The sequence below is a fragment of the Megalobrama amblycephala genome, linkage group LG9, assembly GCF_018812025.1.
Source record: "Megalobrama amblycephala isolate DHTTF-2021 linkage group LG9, ASM1881202v1, whole genome shotgun sequence".
Taxonomy (NCBI): domain Eukaryota; kingdom Metazoa; phylum Chordata; class Actinopteri; order Cypriniformes; family Xenocyprididae; genus Megalobrama; species Megalobrama amblycephala.
Window position 1 is genome coordinate 9,759,638 of NC_063052.1, and position 22,937 is coordinate 9,782,574.

The window sequence follows — 22,937 nt, forward strand, 5'->3', positions numbered from 1 at the left end:
TTTTTTCTCAGAATTGCGAGACATAAACTCACAATTGTGTTATAAAGTCAGAATTAAATTTTATAAACTCGCAACTTTTTCTCTCAAAATTGCACATTATAACACAATTGCGAGTTTACATCTCACAATTCTGACTTTATATCAGGCAATTCTGACTTTATATCATACAATTCTGACTTTATAACTCACAATTCTGACTTTATATCACAATTCTGACTTTATATCATGCAATTCTGACTATTACTCGCAATTCTGACTTTATATCATACAATTCTGACTTTATAACTCACAATTCTGACTTTATATCACAATTCTGACTTTATATCATGCAATTCTGACTATTACTCGCAATTCTGACTTTATATCATGCAATTCTGACTATAACTCACAATTCTGACTTTATATCATGCAATTCTGACTATAACTCACAATTCTGACTTTATATCACAATTCTGACTTTATATCATGCAATTCTGACTATTACTCGCAATTCTGACTTTATATCATGCAATTCTGACTTTATAACTTGCAATTCTCACTTTTTTTTCTCAGAATTGCGAGATATAAACTCACAATTGTGAGTTATAAAGTCAGAATTCAATTATATAAACTCGCAACTTTTTCTCTCAAAATTGCACATTATAACACAATTGCAAGTTTACATCTCGCAATTCTGACTTTATATCACACAATTCTGACTATTACTCACAATTCTGACTTTATAACTCGCAATTGTGATTTCATATCACACAATTCTGACTATTACTCACAATTCTGACTTTATATCTCGCAATTCTGACTTTATATCACACAATTCTGACTATTACTCACAATTCTGACTTTATAACTCGCAATTGTGATTTTATATCACACAATTCTGACTATTACTCACAATTCTGACTTTATAACTCACAATTCTGACTTTATATCACACAATTCTGATTTTATAACTCACAATTCTGACTATTACTCACCATTCTGACTTTATAACTCACAATTCTGACTTTATATCACACAATTCTGACTTTATAACTCACAATTCTGACTTTATATCACACAATTCTGACTTTATAACTCACAATTCTGACTTTATATCACACAATTCTGACTATTACTCACAATTCTGACTTTATAACTCGCAATTGTGATTTTATATCACACAATTCTGACTATTACTCACAATTCTGACTTTATAACTCACAATTCTGACTTTATATCACACAATTCTGACTTTATAACTCACAATTCTGACTATTACTCACCATTCTGACTTTATAACTCACAATTCTGACTTTATATCACACAATTCTGACTATTACTCACCATTCTGACTTTATAACTCACAATTCTGACTTTATATCACACAATTCTGACTTTATAACTCACAATTCTGACTTTATATCACACAATTCTGACTTTATAACTCACAATTCTGACTTTATATCACACAATTCTGACTATTACTCACAATTCTGACTTTATAACTCACAATTCTGACTTTATATCACACAATTCTGACTTTATAACTCACAATTCTGACTTTATATCACACAATTCTGACTATTACTCACAATTCTGACTTTATAACTCACAATTCTGACTTTATATCACACAATTCTGACTTTATAACTCACAATTCTGACTATTACTCACCATTCTGACTTTATAACTCACAATTCTGACTTTATATCACACAATTCTGACTATTACTCACCATTCTGACTTTATAACTCACAATTCTGACTTTATATCACACAATTCTGACTTTATAACTCACAATTCTGACTTTATATCACACAATTCTGACTTTATAACTCACAATTCTGACTTTATATCACACAATTCTGACTATTACTCACAATTCTGACTTTATAACTCGCAATTGTGAATTTATATCACACAATTCTGAGAAAAAGTCAGAATTGTGAGATATAAACTCGCAATTGCGAGAAAAAGGTAAGAATTGTGAGATTAAAAAGTTGCAATTACCTTTTTTATTTTTTATTTCATGGCGGAAACAAGTTTCCATAGGTATGAGCTTAAAATCTGTTATGAAAAGGATTTATGGTAAAATACTGTAAAACGAATAACTAGAATTCCATATGACCTTCATTTTCTTGATCAGCGGTCAATTTATCTCTGCTATTCAATACAGACGGTTCAAAGAAAAAGAGATCTCTGATTGATTTTGCTAGGGGCAAATACCATATGTCGAAAAAAGGACAAGATGAACGAGTTTCCGTGCGGCTTGCATGACTTCATTGTGTCCTGGAGTCAGGCGGATGAGGTTTAGCCGAATTCATCTGCATTTTCTATCTCATCAAAATGAGATTTTAAGCCAAAGACAAGTTAGATGACAGAAATTAATTCCTCCTCCACTATACGACAATCCCATCCCTGAAACAAGAACATTCAGTAGCTCCGTGTCCCCGCAGAGGGTCTTTCCACTCTTAGAGCACAGCATGGATTTCCCATAATTCATGAAAATAACTCACATCACCTCTCCATGTGAGAGATTTGTCCTCCCTTTGTGCGAGTTGGCGGTTTAAGGTGTACCAAGATTTGAAACAACTGTGACTTCCTCCTGAGTTTAGTGGCAAAAATGTTAAATAGGGACGAGAGCGCTGTGTGATATCCAGAATAATTTATGACATTAAATGTGTTCTACTTAACACTGAGCTCTCCTGCTGATAAACCTAAGGAACAAATAATGGCAAGGAACTGCTCAGATGCATTGAAAGAACTGGCCTACCCCAGAGCATTAGTTTCATCCCACACATTTCAAACATAAAGACAAGATGCTGTTTGTTTGTTTTTATTAAAGAAGCTAAGAGGATTGTTTTTCATTGGCTTCTGTGAATTTAGGGGGGTTAAAAAGTAGATTAGGAAAATAATAAAAAGAGTACTATTAATTATTCAAACTCAAGAAAAACTTTTTAATGTTTGTTTTTGCCTAAAAACAAGAATATTTAAAATTGTATACTTTATTTTAACTGCCTTAATTCTTCATGGCATAGATTCAACAAGGTGCTGAAACATTCCTCAAAGATATTGACGTGATAGCACAACAGATTTGTCAGCTGTACATCTATGATGTGAATCTCCCGTTCCATCAAATCCCAAATGTGCTCTATTGGATTGAGATCTGGTGACTATGGAGTCCATGTGAAGTTTAGTGAACTCATTGTCATGTTCAAGAAACCAGTTTGAGATGATTGGAGCTTTGTGACACGGCGGGTTCCTGCTGGAAGTTTATATTATATATATATATATATATATATATATAAAATATAAAAAACGATCAAGTCCTGTCCTTGATTCTGATTGGTCAATAGCTGTGATGGCTATTGGCACCCAATGGCTCTGTGGCACGTCCTGATTTTGCTGAGTTAGATGCTTTCCTGGGTCAACATATTTTGTTGATCCTGGAACAACATTCCAGTCTTAAAATTTAGTCTTAACCCTATTCCTACCACTAAACCTAACCCTAACCATAGGTTATCCCAAAATTCAGAGGGAAATGATAGATGAATAACACTGATGTAGAAGCACCAATTCATGATTTTAAGCCTAAACTTGACATAATCTATAAACTTGTCCCTCAAATCTGATTGGTTGATTTGAATGTTGTTCCAGGATCAACAAAAATGTTGACCCAGGAACGTTGAACTCAGCAAAATGCGGCTCTGTGTATCAATACACAACACCCTTAGCAACCACTCTTAGCAATGTAAACTGTATGTTCTCAATTGATATTGTTCATTGAAGCCTACTGTATTATGTAGAAGAGTATTGTGAGAAAGAGATCGAGTGAGCGAGTTTATTACCTGCATTCAGATTTAGCATTTTCCTTCAGGTCAGTCCTATGTTCATCATAAAAAAATCTGTTAATATGTCCGACGTATTATCTTGTCCTTTGAACAGTTATGGGGTTTTCCCGTGACTGACAGCGCTAGTCAAAGCATTTGTCAGTTGCGTCTTGTTCCGTGTTCACAACAATTCAGTCTTTTCAATATAAAAGTCTTCGCTACTGACTGACACACTCATAAAGACAGTCTTTGCTGCCATCTAATGGCATAATAATGTAACTTCTGTTGCTGTTCACGGTCAGGGACTATTTTTTCCGGTGGAAGGAAGGCTTTTGGTAAAAATGTTTACTTCATGAAAGTTGCATTGATACATATTTTTGGGTTTAATATTTGTATTCGCGTCATGCCTAACAATGACCTTCAGCCGTGACTTATTCACGAAACAGCACAGCCTCTTGTACCTTATTGCTTACGTATACTATACTATTTTATTTTCATTTTAATTTATTTTACAATAAGAAAGGGTCAAAGTTTGTTCAATTTGGAATGTAACATTAAGTGTCAATGTTTAAAAATGGCTCTGTCCACTGTAGAAAAAACATGCATAACAGATTAAAATTCATACAACTAAAACTGTCTATTAATATATGAATAATCATAATAATAAAAAGAAGGAAAGAACGAAAAGTAGGAACATTCCAGGATAATGGTATCTTCTTTAGAAACAAAGGAGTACATCCCAGTGGCTTTTCAAAATTGCAGATTTGATTGTTTCAAAGCAAGTTTTTTTTTTTCTTAAATGCATCTAAAATATCAACTGAGACTTCATAAGGTGGAACCAATTTATCTTACTCCTCACTTTGAATAGAATTAGCATTCTCTCTAAATCACCTAATTAGTTTTTGCTCATTAAATTAAGATTCATGCCGCTTTTTCATCAAGATAAACAGCGCTCTGCATTTTATCTGGTCGCAGAGAGCTGTGGATCACAGTGGCAGATTTGCGGCTCTGCTGCGCCTCTCACTCCTGCTAAAGAAATTGAGGGAATAATGCATGATCTCACATTCAGAGCCTCTCAGCTGTATTCCTGACAATCACAGCTAACACTTTTAGACATTAAACTTCTGTAAATAAATGAGAATAAAAAAAAAAAAATATTAGTTAAATTATCTTATCATAGAATGTGATTTAGATAAACCCCTAAATGGCATGTAAAAACAAAACAAATTGTGGTTGGTCAGTCTGACATTTTTTATGTCTAACCAGACCTTATGCGACAATAATCAGCTCTGAACATAAAAATCTCATGCTGGGCATTTTCTTCCTTCAACATCCGCTTTAAAGTAAATGAACTATGATCTACTCCTTCACACATGCTGTTTGAGTACTCTTTTCTTTCCTCAAACACTTGTTAAACAACACGAAGCAGGTCAGGTTACTTGTATATGTCTATTAATATTGATAAGCACATGTGAATTATTAATACAGTGCAAGGCGGTAACAAAGTTACGATTGAGAGATTGTAAAGGCATAACTCAATGAAAAAAGACAGAATCCAGTCGAGAAGGAAGAACTTCAAGGTAATTCCCTGAGAAAATAAGAGTAGGCTGCCGAGGGACAGTCGGATAACCGAGTGGAGGAGTAGAGAGAGGGTGAAAGAGGCCTCCTTCCGTGAGACTTATGAAACGATAAACACAGTAGAGTATAGAGCCCAGGGTCTCTTGAGAGGGATATCAAACATAATGCCAAAGCAGAACCTCAGGAGAAGCTTACTGTATTTGCATCTCAGTCACATTTACTTTGAAGATTGCCACAGTGTTACAGTGCGCTTGGACACACTGCACTTCCTACGTCCTCTCTGCCCAAGCTGTCCATAAATGGCTTTTTGGCAGCTTTTTTGCCTGTTGTTTCTTGTCGCATAACTGAAATGTAAATTCGCAGTGGCTTTCGCGCCACTGTAACCTCCGGGGTTAGAATGTTAATCGGCACAGTAAACATGTTTTTGAAAATAATTTCATATTATGACGGAACACAATACGATAAAGGGAGTTAAAGGATCAGTGTTGTTTCAGCTGTCTGTTAAATCTTTCAACTTATGTGAAAGCAACGCAAAAAAGTACCTTTTTGAACAGGGTCGGAAAAATCAAAGTGTTGAAATGAGGAATGGTTACCACCAAGCAGTAAATGTGCACATTTTATGTGTGCAAGTTAATTATGCCACTTCAGAGGAGCTTGTGAAAGGATAAGGAAAGCTGCATAAATTTAGCTGTAATCCAGGCAGGCAGAACTCATTTGCAGGGATGGTCTTATCTGGGCACTGCAGCTTTCTCACAAAATTAACCTTGGATATTTGGGCCCAATTCAGAGAGTGTTTGATTCTCTCTCTCTCTCTCTCTTTCTCCCCCCTCTTTTTTCACTCACTTCCCCCTGTAATTCTCTCATCCTTTTCACAATCCCTTTGCTTCTCTCATTCTAAGTCTCTCTCTCTCTTTCTCTCTCTCTCTCTCTCTCTCTCTCTCTCTCTCTTCCACGTCCACCCTCCCCTCCTCTGAGAGGAGACCATAAAGAGTAACAGAGAGAAGAACAGAGTTCTTGGAGCGATTTTTACAGAATAAATAAACAAGGCCAATACTAAGCCCTTATACATGAATGACAATGTACACTATACACAATTACACAACTGAATGTGTCCTTCAGTGTAAATTCTGTTTAATCAAAAGCATGTCAGTCTGGCTCTCTCTCTCTCTCTCTCTCTCTCTCTCTCTCTCTCTATCTCTCTTTCTTTCTTCCTCTCTCAGTGATCATACGGTCATTATTTGCCCGAAAGGTCTGTTGATTTTTGTGTGTGTGTGTGTGAAGCAGTCATCATCATCATCATCATCATTATTATTCCTAAGAACGCTACTGTTATAGATAAATTAGGTCTGCAAGTCTAAACTAATTTTAGTCAAATTAATTATGATACGCTGATTAATTAATCAAATTAAATCAAAATAATTGCATATATAAATATCTGCTAAGAAAAGCCCCCAAATTAAAATAATTAAAGACATGTCATTATCATGGCAGAGTGAATAGACATTACAAAAACGTCACTTTTGAAGTCAATATGCTGTATGGCTTGTTTTTTTTCTTCTTCCAGTATCATTGGACATAAGCTGTCATCAGTCTCCAGTACTCAGGGGGGCGATACAGTTTCCTTCAGATGTCTGTACTGTTAATCCAGAGGAGTTATTATTCAGGTAAGTTGCTGTGAACATACTAGCTTACGAGAATACTTTTTGTGTGCAAAAAAAAAAAAAAAAAAACAACTTTATCAACATCATTCTCATACGTTGTTTACGTCCAACGCTCCCAGGTTCTACGTCAGAATGTCGACTCATTATTATATCACATTTATCAGACGCTTAGGCTCTTTTGCTCAACGAATCCTCCGCCACGGTCTTGTTAGTCATCTCACCGTACTCTCATCACGTGATCAGTGAACTGTGATTCTGCTGCACTGTGTGTGACTCGGCAGATCATGCTGGATGAGCAGAGCAGATTGTTTACAATACAAAACTGATTCCAAAAAAGTTGGGACACGGTACAAATTGTGAATAAAAAAGGAATGCAATAATTTACAGATCTCATAAACTTATATTTTATTCACAATAGAATATAGATAACATATCAAATGTTGAAAGTGAGACATTTTGAAATGTCATGCCAAATATTGAATCATTTTGGATTTCATGAGAGCTACACATTCCAAAAAAGTTGGGAGAGGTAGCAATAAGAGGCCAGAAAAGTTAAATGTACATATAAGGAACAGCTGGAGGACCAATTTGCAACTTATTAGGTCAATTGGCAACATGATTGGGTATAAAAAGAGCCTCTCAGAGTGGCAGTGTCTCTCAGAAGTCAAGATGGGCAGAGGATCACCAATTCCCCCAATGCTGCGGTGAAAAATAGTGGAGCAATATCAGAAAGGAGTTTCTCAGAGAAAAATTGCAAAGAGTTTGAAGTTATCATCATCTACAGTGCATAATATCATCCAAAGATTCAGAGAATCTGGAACAATCTCTGTGCGTAAGGGTCAAGGCCGGAAAACCAGATGCCAGTGATCTTCGGGCCCTTAGACGGCACTGCATCACATACAGGAATGCTACTGTAATGGAAATCACAACATGGGCTCAGGAATACTTCCAGAAAACATTGTCGGTGAACACAATCCACTGTGCCATTCGCCGTTGCCGGCTAAATCACTATAGGTCAAAAAAGAAGCCATATCTAAACATGATCCAGAAGCGCAGGCGTTTTCTCTGGGCCAAGGCTCATTTAAAATGGACTGTGGCAAAGTGGAAAACTGTTCTGTGGTCAGACGAATCAAAATTTGAAGTTCTTTTTGGAAAACTGGGACGCCATGTCATCCGGACTAAAGAGGACAAGGACAACCCGAGTTATGATCAGCGCTCAGTTCAGAAGCCTTCATCTCTGATGGTATGGGGTTGCATGAGTGCGTGTGGCATGGGCAGCTTACACATCTGGAAAGGCACCATCAATGCTGAAAGGTATATCCAAGTTCTAGAACAACATATGCTCCCATCCAGACATCATCTCTTTCAGGGAAGACCTTGCATTTTTTCAACATGACAATGCCAGACCACATACTGCATCAATTACAACATCATGGCTGCATAGAAGAAGGATCCGGGTAATGAAATGGCCAGACTGCAGTCCACATCTTTCACCCATAGAAAACATTTGGCGCATCATAAAGAGGAAGATGCGACAAAGAAGACCTAAGACAGTTGAGCAACTAGAAGCCTGTATTAGCTAACTTATTTTTCCCTTAAAATGATACATTTTCTCAGTTTAAACATTTGATATGTCATCTATGTTGTATTCTGAATAAAATATTGAAATTTGAAACTTCCACATCATTGCATTCTGGGTTTTTTTTTTTTTTTCACAATTTGTACAGTGTCCCAACTTTTTTGGAATCGGGTTTGTAGTTTACAATTGAAGCGACCGTTATCCAACTGAATTAAATTGTTATGTATACTGAATTCAATTTCTATATAAAAAAATCAAAACGACAGTGGAAATGGTGCCGTGGTGGGCACAGTAATGTAATGTAAACGTAGCAGTGGCATATTGTATGCTAATTTCACCCTCACACTCTGTCATTGTGATATCGCGAGACAGCTTTTCACTCAATCTCATCACATTTTAATATCGCAATATCTCGTGGCTCCCAGGTTCTACGTCAGAATGCCGACTCATTATTGGCCGGCTCCTACATCAGCATCAAACACATGCGTCATGCTGCTCACGTGATCAGCTTTGGCCAATACTGATCCGGCATTCAGACGTAAACACAGAAGCCTTCACTGTGCTTAATGTGGCAGTTAAAAACAAAAAAATATGTTTGAATGGTAGTGTATTTGTATGTACATATATTATGGAATTTACATTTGCATTCACAATAATTTCTGCTCCTGCATTTGTTGTTATATTTTTTTATTATCATTATTTTTTAATGTGGCTTGCTGCTCTGAATGTAGTTTTCGTTGCGGTTACCTATATGTAACATTTAACTTAAGGCAGTTAATGACTGGCATCACTGGTGAGCTGAAGTGAACAACTGGACGTATATCAGGCTATGCTTTCGGTTTATAATAGCTGCTTCTTTATGTATGTATATCTATCTTAGTCGCTTCAAGCCCGTATGCTAACATATGCTAATCATTCTTCAGTGTCCGTGAGGCAGGAAGCTTCAAAGTAGTGCTGCAAAATCTCAAATTAAGATGTTATTTTTATTTTAAGTGGAAGAGCTTCAGAATGCTAAAGCCTCTTTTTATTGCACACTGTAAGTTCCTCTGATGTTCAAGCATTTTTAGAAAGACAGGAAGATGACATGTTCTTTCAAATCTGGGGAGGTTTGAAGAGAAATGTAGCCTTTGGTTTCCAAGCACTTACTTTCAGGAGTTTTACTGTACTTTGGATAAACTTTGAAGGTATTTGCCACTGTTCTGAACTTTTCTCATCTGCTAATGGCTACGTAAATATCGACCTTGCTGTTTTCAGATGTTCGTGAGGAAAGGAAGGGGCTCAAATAATACTACATTTAGTCTAAAAAAGACAAATGTGATTCCCTATGTTGTAATAATGCAAATTTGTATACAATAAATCGCTTTCTCAACAGACTTCCGAAGAGTTAAGTGGCAATATTGAATTTCAAATTATAATTCTAACACCGTAAGCCACTTTAAAAGGGTGTGTAGGAACTCGCCCAGAATACACGCCACATTCCTGCTGACTCCTCAGTTTATGCTGGAAGGATAGAGCACAGTTCACTCCTTTGGGTATCGGAAAGAAAATCACAAACAGCATGGCAAACATAGATAAGCCCACAATTCTACTTATTATTGACAGCGGCATGAAAATCACGGCTGATTGGACTAATTGAAATTCATGCACGAATCATGGCATTTAGCTCCCTCTCTCTCCTCCCCCATAGCACATTCATCCAGACAGCATGAAGGATGGATGTTAATTAGTCAACTCTAAAATACCAAGCTCACTATCCCTGGTACCCACTATCTCCCACCCCACCTTAAAAAGGGAGGGGCGTTTAGTGACGGTAGATGTGCTTTGTTTTGACAAAGAATCTTTCAAGGATTCAAAAAGGCCCTCTAGGACACAGTCCATTTCTTTTCAAGTACACATTATTGTCCAGAAAATGAGCTGAGCGTACACTCTCTGCACAGTCATGGCATGATGCCACTACAGGAAGTGTAACGGCACCCAAAATGAATTCATACCGTCATCATTCACTCACCCTCATGTCATTCCTGATGACAAGAATATGTGTTTTTCTTTCAGCTGTGGAACACAAAAGTATATACTTAACATAGTGTTTAGCTGATCTTTTCCGAAACCGCAAAAGTACGATGGTGACTAGTAGAGGTGTGACGAGACAGTAAGCTCACGAGACGAGACACGAGACTGGGTTCACGAGGCGAGACAAGATTTTTGCACAGTATATTTAATAAAACCTCAATGACAAAATTCATGACTGGAAAAAATAGTCTGCAGGTGCATTTTGAAATGTTTTAACTAATCACCTTGTAATGAATGTCATTTCAGTTCTACTTTCTGAGTACGAATTATCATATGCATTGAAAGACAACAATATACAAGCACTGTAAAAGGTTTGGACTGGTTTTTCTCCTGTATGATTTCACATGATTCTCTTCAGACCTTACTTGAATTAAGAGCTTCTAGAACTTCTGATTGAGGTTGTGTGTGACTTCCTAATGAACTCCTTTCCACAAACTGAACATAGCAAGTACTTTCTCAATATTCAAAGAGACCAGAGCTATGAGGTGGTTACAACTACACAGCCCAGCCCAAGATAGGTTTAATATTGGAAGACAGGCTATTGCATGTATCTTAATTTCAGCACATCAAGGAGCTCGCATTTTACTTTCACTTTCAAATTCGCAATTGCACATACTCTGTGTATAAGGAGTGGCGGTGCTGAGCGCACATTCTACAAGATAAGACATAATTCAGATGCTTAGGATCTGATGCGCAACGAATCCTCCACCATGGTCTTGTCAGTCATCTCGCCTACTCTCGTCACATGATCAGTGAACTGTGACTCTGCTGCACTGTGTGTGACTCTGCAGATCGTGCTGGATGAGCAGAGCAGAGCAGAAGTTTACAATAGTTTACAATTGAAGCGACCGTTATCCAACTGAATTTAATGGTTTTTATTTCTACAAAAATAGCAAAACGATAGTGGAAATGAGGCCGTGGTGGGCGCAGTAATGTAAATGTAGCAGTGGCATATTGTATGCTAATTTCACCCTCACACTCCGTCATGGTGATATCAGCTCTTCAGCTCTTCACTCAGCGAGAAATCTCGTCACATTTTAATATCGCAAGATATCGTGGCACGAGATCTCATCACACCCCTAGTGACTAGGTGTAGAGCTATAAAAACAGACAAAAGGTATCATAAAAATATTGTAAAAGTCCATCTTGTGTACATGTATCTTCCAATTCTTCTGAAGAGATTCCAGAAAAGTACAATAATTATATCCAAACAATGTTCACATGAAAAGGATTGTCAGATTGGTTTATGCACTATAGAAATGCACCCAATTTTATTTCTTTATATTTATTGTATTTTTCTACAAATTGTTTTGCAGAAGTTCAACGTAGATGGATGCCTCCTGAATGACAAAACAGATGGTTAAATAATAATAATCATAATTATTATTATCTTTATTGACATAATAATAATAATAATAATAATAATAATAATACAAAGTATTACTACTACTACTTTGAAGTGAAAATGACAGGTTAGTTTTGAAATATATAATATTGTTTTTGGAGTCACTGGGCCCCCAAACATAAAAGCTGTAAATCATTCTCAATAGAACATTTAGACATAGGTTTAGACATATTCTGTCTTTATGAAGATATACAGTAAGATTTGTATACAGGATATTGATAAAATATTTGCATATACTCCAACTTTGACACCATGTCTGTCCTAAAATAAATGATTTTGACGTGCAAAAATCTTCTGGCACATTTCAAGAGACAGTAAGAAATGAATTATCATTCAGAGAGAAGCAGATGGCATTCATCACCTGCTAACAAATCTATGAAAGCTCTCTACTGCATATTCTCTTTATAAGCAGGCCTACATGAATACTAAGAAGTGCCAGACAGTTTCTTGCCTTTTTTTTTCTTTTTTTTTTCCTAATTGGAGAAAAATGAAGTTTGATGAAACAGCAAGACAATTAACTGGGTGGTTTTTATCAGTCTAGCACAGTCTGGAGAAGCATCACTGCTAAAATGGTGGTGGCCCGTCTGAGCTGCCAGGCACAATCTCCTCTGTGCCGTTTCAGGGGCTTTGTTTATCTCATTTTTCAATTAACCTCCTCGATTTAACTCTCATCATAAAGCGGTGTGCATGTTTGCTCCAAAGAGCAAATAAAATCGCCCGGTTACTTTCCTCCTCTCTCCTCGCACTGTTCCCTTTCAGTGTTCTCTCTCTCCCTCTCTGTGCCGTGTGTGGCGGCAAACCGGCAGTGGCGGCTGTGCTTCAGAGGACTGAGGCGGATTTTGAAGAGGACAGAGCAGCATGTTTCAGATTTGAAAGGCTGAATCTGTCATAAGCAGAGAGCACTTTGGAGATATTGCAGTGTTGTGATAAGTTCCTACCTACTTTGTTACTATGGCATCCTTTCCTGGCAGGGCTTGGCGAACAGAAAGCAAGATTGTGGAAGAAAAAAAAAAAAATTGGTGGAAAAAATATATATGAGATATGTGTTGAATTTAGGGCTGTCAAACTTAATGTGACAGTAATGCATTAACAGTTAAAACATAGCGACATTAAAGCAGGCTCTATTTGACCTTATAAGCAGTGATGGGAATAACAGCGTTATAAATAAACGGCGTTACTTTTTTCAGTAACGAGTAATCAAACGAATTCCTTTTTCTCCCGTTACAACGCCGTTACCGTTACTAACAAAATTTAAAAAATGCTGCGTTACTATAACTGAGCTCACGGAAGCAGTTTTTATCCAAGTTGGCTCTCTCTCAGCCTGCTAAGTGTTTTCTCTGGTGTGTGTTGGGGTTAGTCATACTCAAATATAATTTTAAACTGATAATAATGTTCGATGCTCTGTATGTGTGTGTGAGCATGCGAGCGGAGCGCGAGCTCAAACCAGAACACCCTTTGTGACATGCTGGATTGAAAATAGCCTATGTGAAATAAGTTTTTTTCTAGTCGACTAGTAGTTTTTCATTTAAGCCATTATTTGACTAATCACATTTATATTAATTTAATTTCTGAAATACTGGAGAGAATAAACCATAATAATGAGCATTTAATATAGGCTATATAGCACTCAAGCGAACGCATAAAGCTTGCCATAAAGAACCAGAACCGCCAAAAGTAATGATTATGAATGTGACAAAAACAGCAAGGAGACATTTTAATTGTTTATTAATAAACGTTTTCTGAATCAGTGTCGGCTGCAAAGATGAAGTTGACATTGCTGACTTTCATCATCTCCGCATATTGGACGCGCCTAGAGAGAGAATGCATAATCAGAGTAGCCTATTTCTTTTCGTTTTTAATTATTTCGTTTTCGTTAAAGTGGATATTTCAAGCTTTCTATAGATATTTTTCTCATGTTTGTGAGGCAAGCAGCCGCTGAGTTTCGGTTCATGTAGCCTAGACGCGCTCCAGTTCACGCGCCAGTGATCGCGCCGGCGCCTCTGTCATGATTATATTTTCTGCTATATTTGCTTCTTATTTATTAAATCCAGGCAATTGGTTGAAGAAACATTGATTAAAATTAAGATACAATTTTTACAAAACGAAATTCACTTTAAAGAAAGGCTTTCATCAAAACAAAACTTAATGAAGTGGTCAAAATCATGTCTGACCCACTCCATGTCTCCCGATATATTGTGCATCTTATGATGAATCTTACTCATTCTGTTCACTTTTCATAATCAAATAAATTAATTTAAAACATAACACAGGACTATTTAAAGGTCGACTGAGAAACCAAAGACTGTTACTGAGTTTTTTAAATGAGAGCATGCGTAAGAACAACCCCCCTCCTTTCGAGGGAACGCCTCCCAAAACTCGTGCACGAGTATTGGAAAACATGAGTGTTTACCACCGGCATTCGCTGTGTTGTGTTAGTGGATTCATTATGTCGGACTCACCGCTGGTACCTCATAATCTGCAGTTGTTACTCCTGTCTCCGGACAAAAACATTGCATGCAGCGCCTGTGGAGTGTGGAAAGTTACTGGAGCGCGCAGCCGCGCTCGTCTCTCACAAGGAACGTCATGGCAGTGATTGACAAGCCAGAGAGCCAATCCGCGCATGTCTCTCACAAGGAATGTCACAGCAGTGAATGACAAGCCAGAGGGCCAATCGTTTACGCGATGATCGCGTAAACGATTGGCTGATGTTTTTAAGGCCCTACCTCGTGCACAGATGATGTATATTAATTTTATTCCTTCCAGTGCACCTAATAAATAGTCTTTTATCAGTTAGTAAAGACAGTTTCAAGTAATATTGCAAAAATGTATAAAACAAAACATCCTCTTTAGCACCTTTAAACATAAATATGACACTACATTTTCTTTAATGGCTACCAACATGTAGTACAGTTTAGAGAAATTTCATGTCGTGAGCAAGAGCTGATCATGAGTCGGATGAAGAATAATTTATTTTTAGACTTATATTTAATATTAGGGGATTCCAAATTATTTTACTTATTTTTTTAAAGTAACGCAATAGGTACTTTCCCTGGTAATTAGTTACTTTTATAATTATGTAACTCCGTAACTATTTGTGAGAAGTAACTAGTAACTGTAACTAATTACTTTTTTAAAGTAACGTGCCCAACACTGTTTATAAGTCACCCAACCCGGTCTCATGGAAAAACATAACTATTTTATGAGGTGGCTATTTGAATCGTACAAAAACGTATGTTTTTTAGAAAGAACTCATTATGAAGGACCACCCCTAACCCTGCCCCTAAACCTACCTGTCAACAGATTGAATTAACGAATGAAAATTGTACAAATTCATACAAATTAGCCACCAATTCAGCAAAATGTAAAGTAGTTACAAATTGCCATGAGATTGTGTTGGAAAGTCCACGTTTTTTCCCTACAACAAACATTATTTGTAGTGCGCCTTCCATCCAATAATCACAAACAGCTTTGTGCGTTGTTACTTGTGATAAGTCTCAGCTTTCAAATTCTGTCCATTTTATCATGAAATTCAAACAATAAATGGCGTTTTGACACTCTTAAATATGACGTGACCGATCGCTGTAGCGCCTCAGTTCAAGCGGCAGCACGGAGCGCTTTCTTCCACTTTAAAGGTGCCCTAGAATTAAAAATTGAATTTATATTGGCATAGTCAAATAACAAGAGTTCAGTACATGGAAATGACATACAGTAAGTCTCAAACTCCATCGTTTCCTCCTTCTTATATAAATCTCATTTGTTTAAAAGACCTCAGAAGAACAGGCGAATCTCAACATAACACTGACTGTTACGTAACAGTCGGGGTGTACGCCCCCAATATTTGCATATGCCAGCTCATGTTCAAGGCATTAGACAAGGGCAGGATGTCTGGATCTGTGCACAGCGGAATCATCGGACTAGGTAAGCAAGCAAGAACAATAGCGAAAAATGGCAGATGGAGCAATAATAACTGACATGATCCATGATTACATCATATTTTTAGTGATATTTGTAAATTGTCTTTCTAAATGTTTCGTTAGCATATTGTTAATGTACTGTTAAATGTGGTTAAAGTTACCATTGTTTCTTATTGTATTCACGGAGACAAGAGCTGTCGTTATTTTCATTATTAAACACTTGCAGTCTGTATAATTCATAAACACAACTTCATTCTTTATAAATCTCTCCAACAGTGTAGCATTAGCCCATTAGCCACGGAGCACTATCAAACTCATTCAGAATCAAATGTAAACATCCAAATAAATACTATACTCACATAATCCGATGCATGCATGCAGTATGCATGATGAACACTTTGTAAAGATCCATTTTGAGGGTTATATTAGCAGTGTAAACTTTGTTTATGCACTGTTAAAGCCAATCGCGAGCTCCTTGGGCGGGGAGCGTGAGCATTTAAAGGGGCCGCAACATGAATCGGTGCATTTCTAATTATGCCCCAAAATAGGCAGTTAAAAAAATGAATACAAAAAAATCTATGGGGTATTTTGAGCTGAAACTTCACAGACACATTCAGGGGACACCTTAGACTTATATTACATCTTGTAAAAAAACGTTCGATGGCACCTTTAATACAAGTCATATTCCTGTTTTTATTGTATTTTTGATCAAATAAATGCAGTCTTGGTGAGCTTAGAGACTTCTTTCAAAAACATTAAAAAATCTTTAAAAATCAGTTAGAATATATATGTAGTAAATGATGACAGAATTTTCATTTTTAGGTCAACTCTTTTTTTTTATATAAAAATGTAAAAATGTCATGTATAAAACAATAGAAATTATCATTAGCTCAAGATGTCAATGAAAAGTCCCCGCTAAATGTGTGTGAGAGAGAAACATTTAGCTGATGGTCAGAAAAAGGGTCAGTACAGATGTCATGGTTCGGCGCATAAATGTCAGATGTCAGACGCATCAAATGCTGTTTGCTTACCATGCAAAAGAAGAAGAACAGACGATCTATGCATAGATATGTTTACTTGTAATCTCTCAATAAGTGTTTTAACCGTGGAAAGACATCAATAAAACAGCTTGAGAATAATATCTCACGTAGCATTACATTTACCTCAGGCAAGTCATTTAGTGTCCACATCATGTGAGTTCACTAGAGAAATGAACTCTAAAGGGGATCATTTCACTAATTATATGCACTATATTAGATTATATATTCATTATATTTACTTTACCTGTTAGTAATGTCTTAATTATTTAATATATGTTTAAATTAATTTGCAATGAAAACAAGTTATGACAGTAACTGTGTAAATGATTATATTTAAAAAAAAAGTAGAAAAATAATTGAAACATAATTTTATAATTTGATTTAGAAGTTAATAAAAAAAAAGTCTTGTGTGCAATTTACGTTTGAGTGTTGATTATTATATCTAAAAATAAATAGCAACTGAATTTAATAATTTGGGCTCTGTTGTTAATTGTAACCTTTAATATTATAGTAATGTGCAAGAAAGGTCCCTGTGTTTACAGCATTAGCTGAGATAGATTCTTAAGAAAGTGTTAATTATAATAGAATTTATTTAAAGAGAGAGACACAATTTGTTCGATAAACCACTGTTTAATAAAAAAAGAAGTAATTTTATCTTTAGTTTTCTCCCCCCTGCTGTACTGAACCCATACCGAACCGTGACTTCAATACCGAGGTACGTACCGAACCGTCATGTTTGTGTACCGTTACACCCCTAACACATACTACTTGTTTTAAGGAGTAACAATAATGTCACATGTGCCTTTGAAAATGAACGTTTCACAATGCTGTCAGCCCGTTGAGCACTAATAATTCCTTTAGAATGTTACAATGCAGGGCAATGCCATGAGCTTTCCATATAAACCTGAATTAACTTTGATCATATTGCTGGTGGAGTTACACTCTGGAACGGGGTCCGGCTCAAAATGGAGGCTCAGCAAATGGAGGCACCAAAGCAGCGGCACTCGCCGATTAATCACTCCTAATGAGCTACAGGCCCTGAGGAATACAAGAAAAATCAAAACAAATTAATAGGAAGCAATGGAGAAGATTGTAAAATACTCATTTGCATCCCCCCACAACAGAAAACAATTCCCCTATCCAATCAGTGCTCGGGCTTTAAGAAATCAAACATACTCTTATCTAGGGAGGGATGCTCCTCTGACAAGCCTGTGATTGAATGAATGCATTATCCATCGCTCAAAGAGACACGCGCTGTTTCGCTCAACTTTTCCCAGGGTTGCTTGCCTGGGTCGGTGCATGTTTATGGCTGTCCTGTTATGGATGACTTGGGTGCACGGTGGAGAAAGACTCCTTCAAACTGATGGAGGGTGCGCTGCTTATTTCAGCACAAACGCTCACCCGAGAGCAGGCGTTTAGCATCTTAAGCACAGGCCACGGTGTAGAGCATGTCAACAGTGCAGCTCTGATAGATCAATCTGGCTTTTCAAGATGAATCCAGTTCTGAATAATTTTGAGCAGCATGGTGAACCTTTCACTGCTCAGCAAGTAAATGTGAGACTTACAGTATTGAGATGTTCAAAGGGTGCGGTGCTGTGTGAGTACAAGTGTACGACAAGTGGTCTATGCAAACTGCATGGTGTGGTAGTTATTTTTGTTATTAATGAATTATATTTGGTATATTTAATGATAAAATGCTTCACAGAATGTTTTTAATTGATTTTTCAAGTTTCTCGAAGACATAATCATAATGCTTTCAAGGCATTCAACGGATTAAAATGTTGTAAAGTGGCTTTACAGTATAGTTATAAATCAAATTAATTATATTGCACATATCAGCATTTACATTTAAAGCGTGTAATGTTAAGACTTTATTATTAATCATTAAATAGCACAAAAAGAGACTTTAGAAGTCAACATTTTTTATTTAATTTTATAAAATTTTGTTAAATGTTATGAAATACAATATTATTTTAGTATTATATATATTATTTATATACTATTATAGGTTTTATTTTATATTTTCCCTTTAAGCTTTTCACTAATTTAGTGTGCTTTAGTGATTTTTATTAGTTTTGTAATATTTATATTTACCATTAATTTATATTTATTTCAGTTTTAGATTTCGTAATTGTAGTATTTATCTAATATTAAATTAATTCTATTAATTCTAACTATTTCTAATAGTTTTAGTTAACAATAACACTGATGGTGATCTTTATACAATATTCTAAAATATTAAATTCATAATCAAATTATTCATTTTATGAATGGTTTTATACAGTAACTTTTATAGCATTTTATTTTACATTTAATTTTGTTTCCATATCGATACACATAAGTTGCATTTCCCTGTTTTTTATGTGCCTTACGCCATGAGCACCACATTTTTAAGATGCTTTATCAAGTTAAAAACGGTTTCATTTAAAAAAAAAAAAAAAAAAAAAAGCTTGCACACCATCTTTTGAACACAATGAATTTGTCCCGCATGTATGGCTGCTTACTCATTATGTGCTGCCTGCTTAAATTACATTTGACATATTATTTTTAATATAATTAACTGTATCAAATGAATGTGTTGAAATGGGAGCTAGTTTCATTGTAATTACAATCATTAATTTATAGAGTATTTGTGTTTCCCTCAGAATATGCTCAAACTAGAGTCTTTTCTGCCTCGTCGCTTCACACAATGGCCGCATGAGCCACATGTAAATCTTCCATACAGTGTCAATTTAGATTCAGTTCACGCACAGAGGGAAAAAACTCACAGCAGAGAGACGCTCTGATTACTACTCAGCCATAATCCCTTTTCTCTGATCTCTGCTGATTTTAGTTTAATATTCCTGGGACTTTTTAGAAGGGGGAATTATTCAAATACAAGGTAGAAATCGCTTCTCTACCTGCAGGCATTTGAAGGGAAGTTTGGAGGGAGGGAGATAAATCGGAGCAAAGTGCTTATATGGCCTCCAAGCTTTTTCCTCCCTGATGTTTCCTTTAACATCAGCTGGACATTTCGAACACTCGAGGTCATTTCTCCTCCTGCCCTACTAATTTACTTGCGGGTGGCGTGTGTTTGGCGATGGCTAAAATCTCGTTCTTGAGCTGCAGCTACCCGCCCCCCAGGCCACCCAGACTCGCCTCCCCTGATCTGGGGTGTTCGCTGATAGCGGCATGATAGCTGCCATGCCTTGAATTTCATTCCAGGATCGCACCTCGCCAGCAGAGGAACAGGGGCTGCTAAATCATCTTTGATAATCGGCTAGACGGCTAAAGCAGCCTAGCATGGCAACCATTTACAGGATACTTCCTCATTCTGTAAAGCTTCCAGCATGTTTGCGATGGGTTGTTGGTTGTCTAACCATATTAATGCCTTTAGGTTTATACATAGAGTGATAAAGGCAATATGGATTAAAATAAAAGGAATATTCCAGATTCGATACAAGTTAAAGGCACACTATGTACATTTTCGCCGCTAGAGGTCGCTTATTCAGAACAAAGGCGTAGCTTGATGACGCCTTGATTTCGTGGAATCATGGGAAATGTTGTCTCCATGTCTACAGTCGGTGGAAAAGAATCCGACAAGACTCGGGCAGAAATCATGTTCATGGATGAGATTATTAACTCCCTGAGGTCTGAAAACGCGCCGGCGCGTTTTGCAGGGTTTTTTTTCACATTGCAGCAAAACAGACTTAAAATACTCCGTCATTTCTTGTCATAGAGACATAAGTAATATATCAACTGAAACTATAGAATATCTTCTTTTATTTGTGTACACTCAGAGTAAAAACACAATGTTGTGCTTTTTGTAAAATAAAGAAAACTAACATGATGCGTGATCTCTCCTCTCCCTCTGAACGAAGTCCAATCTGATAGTTCTCAGAAAATGAACTGTAACTTATGAATACTAATGACAAAAAAATGACACTTACGTCTGAAGAAATGTTGAAACGTCAGGTTTTAAATCGTGCAAGTTAAATCGAAAACAAACATTCTGTGTTTATGTAATCTGTATGAAAAGAGAGCCATGTCAGAAGTCTGTGATTCAGCTCATTATCCGCTAATGCGGCCACGCCCACGGAGCCAGCGCTATTCAGACGCAAATTCAGAGGCAATACATGCATTCATCGTCTCAATCGTGTATTTATTGTCTTGAAAAGTGTTTATTTGGATGTTAAAGCAATGGTTAGCGATCTCTAGAAGACATGCCATTAGTTCCTAGTTCCTTTTCTTCTTTATATTATGAATTTGTGGACTAAAGGTGTAAAGAGCGCCCTCCGGCTGCAAGTATGAATTAAAAACACAGTATCCAGCACTCATAGTGATGACACTTTGCACCACAGAAATACATTATATTTTAAAGAATATAATAGAATACCATTATTTTAAATTGTAATAATATTTCACAGTATTGCTGTTTATGATGAGCTGAGACATTATTACAGAGGGTTTTTTTTCACAGCCTACCTGACTGATAGGCCTCATTAATATGCAAGTCATTTCAGATCATTACTATGCGATTCCTTTATCTTCTCAGGTGTAAATGGCCCATTATTCATGCAGATTCACGCCCCCACGCATACTGTGTTTCTTGACAAAAAGTGTCTTACAAAAACTAAATCAATATATTGTTTAATATGAAGGAGTAGGCAGCATAATTTTTACATAATTCTGAAGCAAAAACTCTAGTCTACAACCTCCAATACCCACACGTCTCGAGAGCAGCGGGACTTTTATTATGCCACAGTCGGCGCTTCCGCTTCTTCCGGTCAAGCATATGTGGGGTAAAGCAGCGCTGTTTATCATATTAGATACATCTGTGTGTTGAAAGTTGTTCTAGTGCTACTCTGCGTTCACTCAGCGGCTACTATGAGAATCTTGTTGCACACTGCAGTAAGCTACTAGATCGATATTAGGCATGGTAAAACATGGTACTCGCTGTAAATCAAGAAAACAAGATTTAAACAATAAGACTTACTGGTTGAGCTATATAACATGATTAGTTTTCTGTCGATTAATGTATCTAAACAGTTGCTCACCTGTCTAATAAAACACATAATATATTAAAGTGTCTTTGGTGTTTCCATGGTTTCTACAAAATAAAAGCGGAAACCGAGGGTAATGCGGGAATGATGTCATTGACAGGAGACGCAATTTCTTGGAAACATTTGGGATAATGTAAGTACACAAGTCAACAAAATATATTATATTGTTCTAGTGGTTTTTGGTTATTTTAGTCCAAAAGTCTTACATATTTTGCCTCTAAGCTCAATCAACAGCATTTGTGTATTACCACAAAAAGAGAATTTAGATTCATCCCACATTTTCTTTTAAAAAAGGTTACCGTAAAGCACTTACTGGAAGTAAGTGGAAGTAAATGGGGCCAATTTCTGGAGGATTTAAAAGCAGAAATGTGAAGCTTATAATTTTATAAAAGCACTTACATTAATTCTTCTGTTAAAATGTGTGTACAGTATTATTTGAGCTGTAAAGCTTTCTTAATCAATTTTATAGTCATTTCAGGGTTTGATGGTCTGTTGTCATGGCAACAAAGTTGTAAAATTGGATATAACTCTAAGCTGCGTTCACACTACCAGCAACATTCAGCAACAAAGCCACATGATCCCATTCATTTCAGTTGAGAGCTGGCGATTTCTGGCAACAGGAGCAAACAGTGACCGTTGACGACAGGATGTAGGCGTGTCCAGCGGTGTGACAGTTGAGAAAGGCAATTTTTAACCTTATGCAAATAAAGAGGGACTTTTGGGAGCAATGACAGCCAATAGGAAATATTTGAAGAAGTTTGCTTCATTGATTGTGTTTTTTTCCTTTTTATTACTGTGAAGCTGCTTGAAAATATTTGTATTGTATAAAGTGCTATATA